The sequence below is a fragment of the Canis aureus genome, chromosome 11 (genome assembly GCF_053574225.1).
Source record: "Canis aureus isolate CA01 chromosome 11, VMU_Caureus_v.1.0, whole genome shotgun sequence".
Taxonomy (NCBI): Eukaryota; Metazoa; Chordata; class Mammalia; order Carnivora; family Canidae; genus Canis; species Canis aureus.
Window position 1 is genome coordinate 12,466,695 of NC_135621.1, and position 15,181 is coordinate 12,481,875.

At 37.7% G+C, this 15,181-nt stretch overlaps 1 long non-coding RNA gene and 1 other non-coding gene across 2 annotated transcripts in view; one reads left to right on the forward strand and one right to left on the reverse strand.

Moving 5' to 3' along the window:
* The first annotated feature begins 557 nt into the window (after positions 1-557).
* Positions 558-15,181, forward strand: part of LOC144323370 (uncharacterized) — a 51,439-nt gene continuing 36,815 nt past the window's right edge. Inside the window, exons 1-3 of the long non-coding RNA XR_013388796.1 lie at positions 558-724; positions 1,780-1,944; positions 7,918-8,046. This is a non-coding gene — a long non-coding RNA (uncharacterized LOC144323370). The remainder of the gene's footprint in view (positions 725-1,779; positions 1,945-7,917; positions 8,047-15,181) is intronic.
* Positions 12,808-12,916, reverse strand: LOC144324447 (U6 spliceosomal RNA). The gene has a single exon (XR_013389955.1). It is a non-coding gene; the product is annotated as a U6 spliceosomal RNA (small nuclear RNA).

The window sequence follows — 15,181 nt, forward strand, 5'->3', positions numbered from 1 at the left end:
TCTAAAGGAGTCAAACTCATTGAAGCAGAAAGAACAGTGGTTGCCTGGGGCTGGGGAGTGGAAACTGGGAGCAGCTCTTAAATGGGCATAAAGTTTCAGTCATACAAACAGAAACAGTTCTAGAGATCTGCTCTTCGCCATCCAGTTAACAATACTATACACTCCACTTAAGATTTTGTTAAGAGGGCAGATGCCATATTATGTTTCTACCACAATAACAATCATCTTTTAAGGCTTACTTTAATTTCCAGGCATATCGATATCCCCAGCAAAAAAGGGAAATCTGCATAGGAAAAGAAAAAATAGAAAACCTTTGTATTTCTACCATGCCCATGGATGTGCCAGACTTTCCAAATAATCTTGCCAATTGGAGGCCCACTCTTGGTCTTTAATATACATTAAGGGCTTTGCAAAAGTGCTAGTGGGTGAAAAGGCAGGAAGCATCTACAACCATCTCAAGGGGAGCCTTCTGCTTCCAGGAATAAAGTCACACGTTCACAGGTGCTTCCTGTTTTTTCAAACACCTTGCCCACCTTCTGCACACCACGTTTGCATTCTGCAAAACGTGAGCCCAACAGGAAGTTGCCTGCAAATTCAGGTAGCTTTTCTGACTCTTAACGAGCTCTTGAATCTACTTTCAGAGAAATGCCAGCAAAAACTGTAGTCATTTGTAGCCCAAGAACAAGTCTGGAAGAAAAATACACAGAGGACTAGCACCAAGAGGGTGAGAATATTTTTTCCTGTGAAAATGCTGTTTGCAATTTACATATTTAAACAAATACATGTGTTTTATGTTTTGAGCTCCTGCGGGTGGAATTCGAAGTGACTGCAAGTGGGTGGTGGTTGTCATTTCTCTGTTGTGAGGGAAGGAGTAGAAGAAGGAAGGTGAAGTACAGAGCAGGAAAGAGACCTGTGTGGCTGGAATGCCCCCAGCTAAGCTCAGGGGAAGAATAACTGGAAGGATTTTTCGATTTTGGGATGCTCACAAGGTTGTCCTGAGATTTCAGAGCCATCATCTTGAAATGAGCATGTAGAGCGTTAATTAAACTGTGATAGTGTTCACAGTAAGCTGTGATTAAACTTTGCGGGGTAATGTCTCCTTAACGTGGTCACAAGTGGACTTGGAGTGAAAGTGGCAGGTTCCAACTCAGTTTTCAAATGGGTTCAGAGAAGTTGTTCAAGGCAATAGATGAGAAGTCACATATTATACGTAATGAATAATCTTAGAGAATAGATTGATTTTTTTGTAATTAAAATTCAAAACTGGAGAAATTAGCAATTTCTAGTAACAATATTTATTTAGCTGCCAATTTATATTTTTTTTCATTTTTGTCCAATCCATGTTATCAAATTAAGTTAAACTGCATAAATGTTTTTGTTTATGGACTCTTTGATGCTTTTGTTTTTTTCCCACAATGAAAATAAAATTAGTAACCACAAAGGTAAGCTTCTTCCAGGTAACTGGCAAAAGGGCCAGATGGGAGAATTTTCCTCTGCTGGGATTCAAATACTTATCTGTAACCTACACTGGTTAGAACTGGTCCATGTCCGACCTAGAGGTACCACCCTTAGCAGTAAATTAGAGGAACAAAGCTAAGGTGGATTAACTTCCTTTTCCTTGTAATAACAAAGGTGGGAACACCTGAACATCTTATATAACAAAAACCCTTAAATACATTTTATTTGGAAAACTTTATACATCTAAGAGTTTGAAAAACTGTGATTTTTTTTTTTTTGACTGTAAAATCTGTTCTACACAAGAATGTATAACTCTTTCAGCCATCTCATGTAGTTTGGTAAAGCAACACGTCACTGTGGGAAAATCTCTACTGAAGATCCCAACCTGTAAATGCCATCAATCCGAAGAAGTCCTTGTGCTGAGGAACCGGACTTCCTCTCTGGACATACATACAACACAGTGGAAAATAACAAATGATGACAAAGGTAGGCAGGATTCTAGTGACTCGGTTCGGTCATTTACTAAATGTCTCTGGTTTCAATTTTCTCATGGGCAAAATGAGAACATTGGATTGGGTATTCTCTGAAATCTTTCCTACCTTTAAAATGTGCTGATCCTTAGGTTTTTAAGAAAACCTGGAATAAAAGATAGCACATGCTAAGTATCAGATGGGGTGCTGTGTTGGTTCTGAGAAGGAAGACATTACATAGGGCTGGGAAACCTGAGACGGACTCTGCAGACTAAGAGCATGAGCTGTGTCTGGAAAAGGGCACAAACCTAAGAAGGCAGAGAGGAGAGATAGGAGGCCCTAGGCTCACTCGGCAGAGGAGCAGAGGCTCGAATATGGCTAGATTTAGGGCATGTTCAAATATGGCCAGGCGCACACCCGAGTACTATAGAAAGTCCTGCTTCTTGCTGCCTTCATGTGCAAGGATAATAAAGGTCTCTTGTAGAAAAGGTTTAGTAGCTGAGACAGATGATCAAATAAGCATCCTCAGAAGACAGCCGTGAAGATCGACTGGATTTTCTTAAATTTTATTTTAATTCCAATATCGTTAACATACGGAGTTATTTCACTTGCAGGTGTGCAACACACCGATTCAACAGTTCTATACATCTCCCAGGGTTCATCACAACACGTGCACTTCCTATTCCCCATCGCCTATTTCCCCCATCCCCCCACCCGCCTCCCCTCTGGTCACCACTAGTGTATTCTCTAGTTAAGAGTCTCTTTCTTGGTTTCTCTGTCTCTCTCTTTCCTTTGCTTATCTGTTCTATTTCTTCATTTCCACATGTGAGTGAAATCATACGGTATCTGTCTTTTTCAGACTGACTTATTTCGCTCAGCATTGTACTTTCTAGCTCCATCCAAAACGGGTCAGCTACATGCAAAAGAAGGAAACTGGACCACTTCCTTACACCCCGCACAGACATAAACTCAAAATGGGTTAAAGACCTACATGTGAGACCTGAAACCATTAAAAAAAAAAAAAAATCCTGGAAGAGAGCTCAGGCACTAAGGACTCTGACGTCAGCCATAGCAACATTCCTCAAGACTGGCTGGGTTCTAACACCAGAGCTCTCTTTTAAATAGTTTAGAGTTCCTTAAAGAAGCTCAGAAAATATGTCTTCCCGAACAGAAACTATACAAAATCATAGGCTAACAGGCCCACTGGCTCTAGGGAAGGGAGCAGGTCACTCAGGGTGAAAATGATACTATCCACCAACTAAGAAAGTGGCAGCTTCCTACATTCAAATGGGACCACGTGACTTCTGCTCTTTGCCCTCTGACCCCATTCTGTTCTCTCAATCAGTTCCTCTATGATCTTCCTTGCTTCCAGGACAACTCAGGCTGTATGGCCAACAGGTATTGGTTCTCCCGATCCCCTTTCTTTGTTCATCTGCCATCCAACAATCCCCTTACTTGCTCTCCCCAATTCTACTCCTAAGCGCCTGAGCACTGTTGTAGAAAATCTGAACCGTGCTGCGTGCGGCTTCCATGTATGTGTTCTTGTAAACACTATATTCAACCATTTTTACAAATCCCTCCATAATCACCGTCTTAAAATTTTCACTGCCTTTCATTTTCTTTATCCTCAGATCCTTACTGTGCTTTTACTTCCTGAGGGTATCTCACAGCCTGTCTTGAGAATGTTGATGTTGCCTGATACTTCCTCAACTCTCCCTGTCATTGTATCTCCAGTTTATGCCATATCTTCACCCAGGGACCTACTTAGCTAACATCAAATAAGTAAAATCTTATCTATATAGTATCACCTCATCTTTTCGACAACATTGTGAGATCAACTCTATTTTACAGAGGAATAAGATGTGCACCCAAGATCACTCAGCCAGTAAAAAACAGACAGGATTTAAATTCAGGCAGTTTCAGCTCAGAGCCTGCATTCTTTTCCCTCACCCTGAGAGGAAGTGGAGAGAAAGGGGTGTATGTGTTTGGGTTGGGGGGGCAGGATTTGAACATAGGTATATATATGTTACGTCATATCCAAGACTACTTTGTCTCTTCTGCCCTCTATCCCATCCTTACTCAAAGACTTTGTATCTCCTGTATAACAAATCACCTCCAAATCTGGCGGCCTAAAACAATTGCACAGCACTGCCCACAAGTGTAAAGGTAAGCTGGATGTTTCTGCTCACACGGGTGGGTTTGGCTAAATGTAGCTGTACTTACTCCCATGACCAGCTGGAGGCCTGCCTGGGACTGGACGGTCTAGAATAGCCTTACTCACATGTCTGGAAATCGACCCGATGTCAGCTGGGGAGACAAAAGTGGCTAGGCCACGTGTCACTCATCATCCAAAACATCCAAAGCCTGTTCACATATTAGTCAGTGATTGCTGGATCCCCCCACACACACCCTCCCACAAAGGCCAAAAGAGAACAGCTCTCTGTGTGCAAGCAAGCACTTTACAAGTCTGTTTGCATCACATGCATTATCATCTCATTAGACAAAGTCAAGGTCAGGCCTAGAGCCACCAAAGGGAGACACAACTACAAAAAAGCCTTCAGACTCTGATGCATCAATTATACACTACCCCTTCTCTTTCATCCCACCCTTTCCACTGACCCCTTCCCTTATCTACCAGTTTGATAGAACAAACCCTGTTCTAGAAGAACCTCCCTTCAATCCCATTATCCCCTGAGGTATGAGGTAGCTGAGTCCATGGGGAGTAGGGATTGCCTGCATCACCGAAAGGTCTCTGAATTAACTTCCATGTAGAAAATAATGATAACGAAAGGATGAAGTAATTTAAAAAATATACAATAGCCACAATAATTGTAAAAAAAACTTAGACTTCTATTCAGGGAGGAATATTGTTTAGGAGGTTGGCATAGGGTGACACTAGGAAAGCGGGCTTTTAGTTGGTTATATTTCTGTTTTCACGTTCTCTATAGACCATGCACGCCTCATTACCTGTACCAGAGAAAGATGCCCCTGCTGCTCTGTCCTCGTATTACCAGTGCTCCAGAATCTTTCCTCTGAGCCTTAGCAAGGATGCAAGACACCCGACTTTGAAGTTTCATCTTCATTTGTACCTCATTATGTTAAAAGACAAGACCAAAAAACACCCTAATTTTTCTCTGGCTTTCCCTAAGTTCCACTGAAGGGCATATATACTTTTAGCTTCACAAGATGGTACATAACTGCTCTGTGATTTCCCAGCACTGTGTGAGAGTTTCCATTGCTTCACATCCTTGCTCACACTCATTATTTTAATCCTTTTCAGTTTAACAGTCATAAAATAGCATATATTTTAATTTGTACTCCCATGTTCTAAAAGCCTTGTGTGCTTCATTGTACAGAATATTGAAGAGAAGTTTTTTCTTTTATTTCTCTTGCTACCTCCCACAATCCAATTTCTTTTAGGACTAATCCTAAAAGGATTAGTTTGTGATCTTTTAGCTGACAAATTAGTCACCAGGTTTTTTCTGGGTAAATATATCTCAGAGCAGGTGTTTACTTCACCTAGTAACAGAAAAGGTAAATTATTCACAGAAGTAGAGGTAATACGGCTGGGTCAGTTCGAAGGTTCAGAAAATGTCTCTTGATTTTTGTTCCCTTAAGTCCTCCCACAGGTTGGTAACCACAGGAGCAGCCAAAGCACTGCATGTAAGGTTGCATTTGTGTTATTTGCAGCTTGGCTTACTAAAATGAAGTTACTGTAAATCTGATAAAGATGTGCTCTTGTCATTTTTCTTTTATATATATATATATATATATTTACATATTTTTAAAATTGGAGTTCAATTTGCCAACATATAGCATAACACCCAGTACTCATCCCATCAAGTGCCCCCCTCAGTGCCTGTCACCCAGTCACCCCCACCCCCCGCCTACCTCTCTTTCCACCACCCCTTATTCGTTTTCCAGAGTCTTGTCACTTTTCTATCCTTGCACGGTGGTGAGGGATTTCAGACATGAACAGAGCTCCACTGGACTTAACTCACTTTGAAAAACCCTCAGATAAGCATCTGAGTTCTGGGGCCCTTTACAAAAACAAAAACAAAAACAAAAAAACAAAAAACAACTTCTTTTTCTTTGTTTTAATTTCAGGATTTTATTGGGCAGATGAAGGCTGTTTCCTTTAGAAAATCTCCCTCTGTGTTTATGCAGCTTATAATGGACTTTCCACTCTTACTCAGGCAGGATTTGGAAGCACAAGCTGGTGTTCAACTCAGCGAAAGTATCAAAATAGCCAGCAATGTCAGATCATTAAACAGAACACTATAGAGTTATCAATAGACATTAGAAAGCCTTTTTAAAGGGTCATTGAAGAATCTGAAGTGATCTAAAAAATGTCCATGATATAAGATTGAGTTAGTGGAAACTTATACATAATATGTAATAATTTATAGAGATATATACCAAATATTAGCAGTGGGTATGGTTAAGTGAAGAGATCATGAATTAGTAAACACTTAAAAATGCACTTCTGATTTTCAATAGTTCTACCAAAAACATGTATTCCATGTAACCCAAAATAATTAGAATAAGAAGTACTTATTAATAAAAAGGATAATGTAGCAAAAGTTCTGGGAAGACTTAGGCTTGTAATGTAAAAGCTTTGAGGCCATAATATATACATTTATTTTCCCTTTTGCTTCCTTGAGTTTGACATTGGTGTAAGAGAATAATGGAATTATAACTAACTAGATCTATTCTGTAGATCTATGTCCTCCCAAAACCCAATCCACTATAGCATGGGGGGATATTTTAACCTCCCAAGCATTGGGTGGCATTCCAGTTGAGGAAGTCACTCATCATTACTGTAGAGCTGGAGTACACAAGCTTAGTTGAGGGTGTCCTTGGGGCAAAGAAGAATTTAGTTAGACCTGCCTACAGTAACAACAAGCTTCCTATTCCTTCAGAGAGCAGTTGTGACCCTCAAAAGAGGAAACTGAAAGAGAATGAGTTAAATTAATGCTTTATTAATCAGTGTTGGTACAAAGTAAATCAGTCACAAGGCACTCAGTTTCATTAATATGCATCAAAGTATCATTACACTCATGTAGAAGCCAGATAGGGACGAGAGACAGTCAATGGGTGATTTCATGAGGGTCTTCTCTCCTTCTTCAATTGCTATTGCATCTATTATAATAATAATCATAAACTCATCTCTTAGATCAACAAATTGAGAGATTTAAAAAATACTCTATCTTATCCTAGCTTGTTAAAATCCCTGTATACAATTTCCTAAGACTGGGGGTGAATTTAAATAAATTTTTCAAAGCAACTGAGGATGTGTTTGTGTAATGGTCACACAATGTATCTAGCACTATACAACATTTTATAGAAGCTAGAGAGATAAGACACTCCTTCTAAAGAAATATCTTATTGGGGAGATAACAAGAGACACACATGTAGCACACAAACAACATTAAATATTCCAGGGGGCATAGTAGGGTGAAGTATAGATGAAATGGTCTACTGCAATTTTAGAGTATGAACTCTGGATTTGGTTCCCCTGAAAATCTAATCTCAGTTCCTTTTAATTATTATTGGGCAAGTTTCTTAATCTCTGCATGCCTTAGTTCTTCATCTATAAACTGGTAAAGAATTAAATCTGCTGCATAAAATAATCTTAGGCCATATGTTTAGAAGAGTGTCTAACACATAGATGGAGCTCAATAAAAACTGGCTCTTATCTTTGCCATAGGTAAAGAAAAATAGTTCAGAGAATGCATCTGATACTTGTAAAATATCAGTTGCCAGAGTTGGACCAAGCTTTTGACAGAAAGTGATGCCTCTTAGAAATGGCATGATCAGATTTCAAAGAACATTTTTAGGTTTGCATTTTATAAAAGGCCAGGGATTATTCATCCCAATGACAGCTATAAATCATTCCCAGACAGAAAAGAAAGTGGAAAAAATATGTCAGTTGATTATTTTCCTTAAAAAAAATCTTAGATCACTGATTTGAGGTTTCTCTTTAAAGTTTGAAAAGTTTATGACAGACCACAGCTCATGATGGGGACAATCCTGAGGATATACGAAAAGCATTTCCCATGCAGGAAGAAGAAAATATTCTAAAGAAGAGATAAGAGTGTGCCATGAAATCAAAAAGGTAAGAAAATAATATTTATTCATTCATGAAGGAAAGAGGTTCTTGGTAATGAAAAGTTATTTTCTTCAGTCAACAAACATATTAAGTGCCTACTACGTAAGACATGGTACTAGGATCTAGAATCTAAAATTAAAGTAGCCTGTACCCTCAAGAGTTTGTGACAGACAATTAAGTGGTACAATGCAATGTGACAAAACTTAGAACAAGTCCCTACAGAAGGCATGCAAGGGAGATAGAAGGCAGGGATCAGGAAAGGCCCCCTGGAGAACATGCTGTCTGGATGCATGCAGAAGAATGAAGTACTGTAAGGACTTCACTATGGCCAGAGTACCAGGGTGGTAAAGTAGGGCACGTAGCTGAGCCTGGAGATGGAAGCAGGAGTCATGTGAAGTTCCGCCTTCATTCTGAGACCAAAGTGAATCCATTGAAAGACTTAAGGAATGGAAATGATATTCAACTATTTTCATTTTTGTAAGATCACACTGGTTGCACAGTGGAAACAAATTGGAAAGTGGACCAGGATTGAGCTATCATGAATTTTATAGCCAAAAATCCTGTATAGTTTTCTATCTACATGAAGTCTGCAAAGTGCAATGAAACTCACTTTCTCTTAAATCTGTGTGGCTTGCTGATGCAGGCCAGGGCTATTACCCATTCATCAATCCTCCTCACACTCCCACTCAGTTCCCAATAATTAATAATACAGCTGCCACAGTAGATGAAGAAGAGGAGGATGAGGTATGAACTTGCTTTTTCTCTTTTTCAAATGGAAATCAGCAGACACTCGGGGAGCCATAACTTGAGGAGAGAATATCACGCGGTAGTTAATAGTACAGGATCTTGATTAAAAGGCCAGTTCTGCCCCTTGTTCTTTCTGTGAACTTGGGCAAATTTGTCAATATCTCTGGTCCCAGCTTCTCTATTACAAGATAGGACTAAAATCACTCCTGCCTTGTATTAAAAACTGGCTAACTACTATAAGAAATAAACCAAATCTCAAAGGCTTATCACAATAAAATTTTATTTCTGGCTGAAGTCAAGAAAAGGCATGAACTCAGATGATAAAATAAGTTAAAGGTAGCAGGATAAAAGCGATGGATATAGAAATTACTTTTCATATATACATAGAATAACCAAATAGAAGATATCGTCATTGAAAAACTTCATTTACGTTAACAAAGATTAAGTACTTTGGAATAAATATAAAAGGAAAGCTGCAAGGAAAACATCCCTGAAAGCTATAGAAGGAAAGCTGGACAAATGGAAAGACAGTCTGTTTTTGTTTTTTAAGAGAGAGAGTGTGCAAGCTGGGGGAGGAGGGGCAGAGGAAGAGGGGAAAAAAGAATCTTAAGCAGGCTCCACGCCCAGTGCAGAGCCCAATACGGGGGGCCCAGTCTCATGACCCTGTGATCATGATCTGAGCCAAAATCAGAAGTTGGACGCTTAACCAACTCACCCACCCAGGCACCCTGACACCCCCAGTGTTTGGATAGCATGACTCTGAATCATAAATTGTCAGTTCTTTCCAAGTTAATGTAAAATGTAACACCATCCCAAAAAAGACACAAATAAGCTTTCTTATGGAGGTAGACAAGTTGATATTAAAAAACCATGTGGAAAGACAAACATACAAGAAAATCCAAGAATACACTGAAAAGGAAAGGCTGGGAAGAAGGAATAGCTCTAATCAACATAAAATATGCTATATGATCTTCATAATTAAAATGGTGAGATGCTGGTGCGTGAGTAGACCAACAGACAAAGATAATAGGTTAAGAAAGTCCAGACGTGGACCCAAGTACATACGTAAATGGAGTATATGATATAGGTGGTATCACAAATTACTAAGAAAAATGCTATAATTTTAATAGATTCTTCTGAGACAGCAGGATGGCCATTTGGAATAAAATAAAATTAGATCCACTCTTCACACCATACATGAGCAAAAATTCCAATTGTAACAGGGATCTAAATATTAAAAAAAAAAAACCTGTAATGTATTAGAAGAAAACACAGATGAACAGGTGAATTCCTCCTTAACCTTGGTAAGATTTCCTAACTAGGACTCAAACCCAGGGGCAATTTTTTTAAAATTGGAAACTGGCTATATAAAAATAAAAATTTTTCCGTATGACAAAAGAAATCATAAAGTCAAAGACATCAAAGACTTTGAAAAAGTGTTTACAGCATAGCTCTAACTACAGATAGAATACAAATACCGCTAATATATCAAGAACTGTTAAAAATTGAGGGGGGAAATAATTTTTATAAACTCATTAAAATGCAGAAAAGGCAAGAGAAGGCAATTAACAAACAACTTGTAAAAATGAACTTTGAATATACGAAACGGTATTTAACCTCACTCATAATTAAAGAAATATTAAGTAAAACTATCCCGGTATATAATGATCAGATTGGCAACAATTTAAAAATATGACAACAACAACAACAAAAATATGACAACACGTCCTGCAGAGAAATAGGCAGGCTCATACATTACTAGTAGGAATGCAAAGTGGTACAAGTTTTTTAGAAGGAAATTTGGCAATAACCTGAGAAGCTACATCTGCACTTACCCTCTGACTCAGCAAGGCCACTTTTTAATTTAATTCCCATATAGTTAACATACAATGTTATATTAGTCGTTGTGCAATATAGTGATTCAACAATTCTGTACATTACTCAGTGCTCATCATGGTGAGTGTTCTGTTACTAATCTCCTTCACCTATTTTCCCCATCTCCCCGGCCTCCTCTCCTCTGATAACCATCGGTTTCTTCTCTAGAGTTAAGAATCTGGTTTGGGTTGGTCTCTGTTTCTTTTGTTTCTTAAATTCCACATACGAATGAATTCATATGGTACTCATCTTTCTCTCACTTACTTCACTTAGCATAATACACTTTAGATCCATACACGTTGTTGCAAATGGAAGATTTCATTCTTTTTTTTTTTTATGGCTGAGTTATGTTCTGCTGTTTGCATATACACCACATCTTCTTTATCCATTCATCTATTGGTGGACACTTGGGCTGCTTCCATAATTTGGCTTTAATAGATACAGCATATTAGAACGCTATAATAAACATAAGGATGACTTTTTCAATTAGTGTTTTTGTATTCTTACGGTAAATACTCAGTGGAATTACTGAATCATAGGGTAGTTCTATTCTTAATTTTTTTGAGGAAACTCCATACTGTTTTCCACAGCGGCTGTACCAGTGTGCACAAAGGTTCCTTTTTCTCCACATTTTTTGCAAACCCTTGTTGTTTCTTGTGTTTTTTTTTTTTTTATCTTAGCCATTCTGATAGGCGTGAGGTGATATCCTATTGTGGTTAAATTTGTATTTCCCTGATGATTAGTGCTGTTGAGCACCTTCTCATGTGTCTGTTGGTGATCTGTATTGTCTTCTTTGGAGAAATGTCTGTTCATGTCTTCTCATTTTTTTTTTTTCATTAGCTTCTTTGTGTTTCCAATGTTGACTTTATAAGTTCTTTATATATTTTGAAATCTAACCCTTAACTGGACTTGTCACTTACAAATAACTTCTCCCATTTATAGGTTGTCTTTTAGTTTTGTTGATTGTTTCCTTTGCTCTGCAGAAGCTTTTTGAGGTAGTTCCAATAGTTTTTGTGTTTGTTTCCCTTGCCTCAGGAGACATATCTAGAAAAATGTTCATATGTCTGAAGTCAGAAAAATTACTGCTTGTCCACTCTTCTAGGATTTTTATAGTTTTAGGTCTCACATACAGGTCCTTAGCCCATTTCGAGTTTATTTTTTTTTTAAGATTTTATTTATTTATTCATGAGAAACACAGAGAGAGAAAGAGGCAGAGACACAGGCAGAGGGAGAAGCAGGCTCCATGCAGGGAGTCCAACCCGGGACTCGATCCCGAGTCTTCAGAATCACGTCCTAGGTCGAAGGCCGGTGCTAAACCACTGAGCCACCCAGGAATCCCCGCGTGTTTATTTTTTCATGTGGTGTAAGAAAGTGGTCCAGTTTAATTCTTTGCATGTGGCTGTCCAATTTCCCCAACACTATTTGTTGAAGATAGACTGTCTTCTTTCCATTGCATATTCTTGCCTCCTTTGTTGAAGATTGGCCATATTATCGGCTTCATTAATAATATATAGAAATGCAGATTTCTACATATTGATTTTATATCCTGTGACTTTACTGAATTCATTTATCAGTTCTAGAAGTTATTTGGTGGAGTCTTCAGCGTTTTCTTTTTCTTTTTTTTTTTTCTTCAGCGTTTTCTATTTATAGCATCATGTCATTTGGAAATAGTCAAAGTTTTACTTTTTCCTTACCAATTTGGATGTCTTTTATTTCTTTTTGTGTCTGATTGCTGTGTCTAGGACTTCCAGTACTATGTAGAATAAAGGTGATGAGTGGATATCCTTGTCTTATTCTAGACCTTGGGGGGAAACCTCTTAGTTTTTCACCATTATGATATTTGCTGTGAATTTTTCATAAGTGGCCTTTGTTATATTGAAGTATGTTCCCTCTAAAACCATTGTGTTGAGGGTTTTTATCATGAATGGATGTTGCACATTGTCAAATGCATTTTCTGCATCTACTGAAATGATCATAAGGTTTTTAACCTTTCTCAGATGATCATAAGGTTTTTAACCTTTCTTTTGTTGATGTATCACATCGATTGATTTGCGAATATTGAACCACTCTCTTGCATCCTAGGAATAAATCCCACTTGATCATGGCGAATGATTTTTTTTAATGTATTTTTTTTTTTTTTTTTTTTTAAATATGGAACGCTTCACGAATTTGCGTGTCATCCTTGCGCAGGGGCCATGCTAATCTTCTCTGTATCGTTCCAATTTTTTAGTATATGTGCTGCCGAAGCGAGCACTTTTTTAATGTATTGTTGGATTCAGTTTGCTACTATTTTCTTGAGGGTATTTGCATTTATGTTAATCAGGGATTTGGCCTATAGTTCTCTTTTTTTTTTTTTGTAGTGTCTTTATCTGGCTTTGGTATCAGGATAATGCTGTCCTTACGGAATGAATGTGGAAGTTTCTTCCCTTTTCTATTCTTTGGAATAGTTTGAAAAGAATAGGTATTAACTCTTTATAGTTTGGTAGAATTTACCCGTGAAAACATCTGGTCCTAGACTTTTATTTGTTGGAAGTTTTTGATTACTATTTCAGTTTCATTGCTGATAATTAGTCTGTTCAAATTTTCTATTTCTTCCTGATTCAGTTTTGGGAGGCTGTAGGTTTCTAGGAAATTATTCATTTCTTCTAGGTTATCCAATTTGTTGGCATATAATTTTTCAGAGTATTCTCTTTTAATCCTTTGTATTTCTGTGATGCCAGTTATTATTTCTCCTCTTTCATTTCTGATTTTGAGTTCTCTCTCTCTGTCTGTCTCTCATGAGTCTGGCTAATTGTTTATCAATTTTGTTGATCTTTTCAAAGAACCAGCTCCTGGTTTCATCTGTTCTATTTTTATTTATTTATTTTTTTTCCTATACCATTTATCTCTGCTCTAAAATTTTTTATTTCCTTCCTTCTGCTCATTTGGGGTTTTGTTTGTTCTTCTTTTCCTACCTTCTTTAGATGTAAGTTTAAGTTATTTGGGATTCTTTTTGCTTCCTGAGGTAGGCCTATATTGCTATAAGCTTCCCGCTTAGAACACCTTTTGCTGCATCCCTAAGATTTTAGGTCATTGTTCTTTCTTTTTCATTTCTCTTTATGTATTTTTAAATTTCCACTTTTATTTCTTGTTTGACCCTTTCATTGTTTAGTAGCATGTTATTTATTTAACCTCCATGTATTTATGTTTTCCCAGATTTTTTTTCTTGTGGTTGATTTCTAGTTTCAAACTATTGTGGTTGAAAAAGATACACGGGATGACTTCAATCTTTCTGATTTTGGTGAGAATTGTGTTGTGGACTAATATGTGATCTATTCTGGAGAATGTTCCATGTGCACCTGTGTATACTGCTGTGTTAAGATGGAATGTTCTGAATATATCTGTTAGAGCCATCTGGCCCAATGTGCCATTGAAAGCCACTGTTTCTTTTTTTAAGATTTTATTTATATACTTGAGAGAAAGAGAGAGAGAGGGAACACACACACACATAAGCAAGGGAAGGGGCAGAGGGAGAAGCGGACTCCCCACTGAGCAGGGAGCCTAATGAGGAGCTCAATCCCAGGACCCTGGGGTCATGACCCGAACTGAAGATACCCTGAAAGCCATTGTTTATTGATTTTCTGTTGGGATGATCTCTCCATTGATGTAAGTGGGGTATTAAAGTGCCCTTTTGCTATTGTATTAGTATCAATTACTTTATTTGTTATTAGCTGCTTTATGCATTGGGTGCCCCCATCATGAGTTTATACATATTCACAATTGTTATGTCTTTTTGTTGGATTGTTCCCTTTATGAATATATAATGTCCTTCTTAGTCTCATTACAGTTTTTGTTTTAAAGTCTATTTTGTCCAACATAAGTATTGCTACCCTGGCTTTCTTTTCACTTTTATTTGTATAATAAATGCTTTTTCATCCCTTCACTTTCAACATGCATGTGTCTTTAGGTCTGAAATGATTCTCTTGTAGCCAGCATATAGATGACTCTTACTTTTTTATCCATAGCAAGTCCACTTTTAATAATTTATCCAGAAAATACCCTTCCAATAATACAAAAAATACATTTGCATGGGTTATTAATCACAGCATTGCAAATGTACATCTACACAGCTATAAGAGGAAAAAACTAAAGAGTATTTCTATGAACTAATATGGACCTTTTCGAGGATACATCAAGTAAAAACAAGACAAAGTGCAAGGGAGTACCTATTTATATGCCATCTTTTATAAAAGAAAGAGAAATAAAATATACATGTTTCTAGCAGCAATGGCCACGATAGCCAAACTGTGGAAGGAGCCTCGGTGTCCAACGAAAGATGAATGGATAAAGAAGATGTGGTTTATGTATACAATGGAATATTACTCAGCTATTAGAAATGACAAATACCCACCATTTGCTTCAACGTGGATGGAACTGGAGGGTATTATGCTGAGTGAAGTAAGTCAGTCGGAGAAGGACAAACATTATATGTTCTCATTCATTTGGGGAATATAAATAATAGTGAAAGGGAAAATAAGGG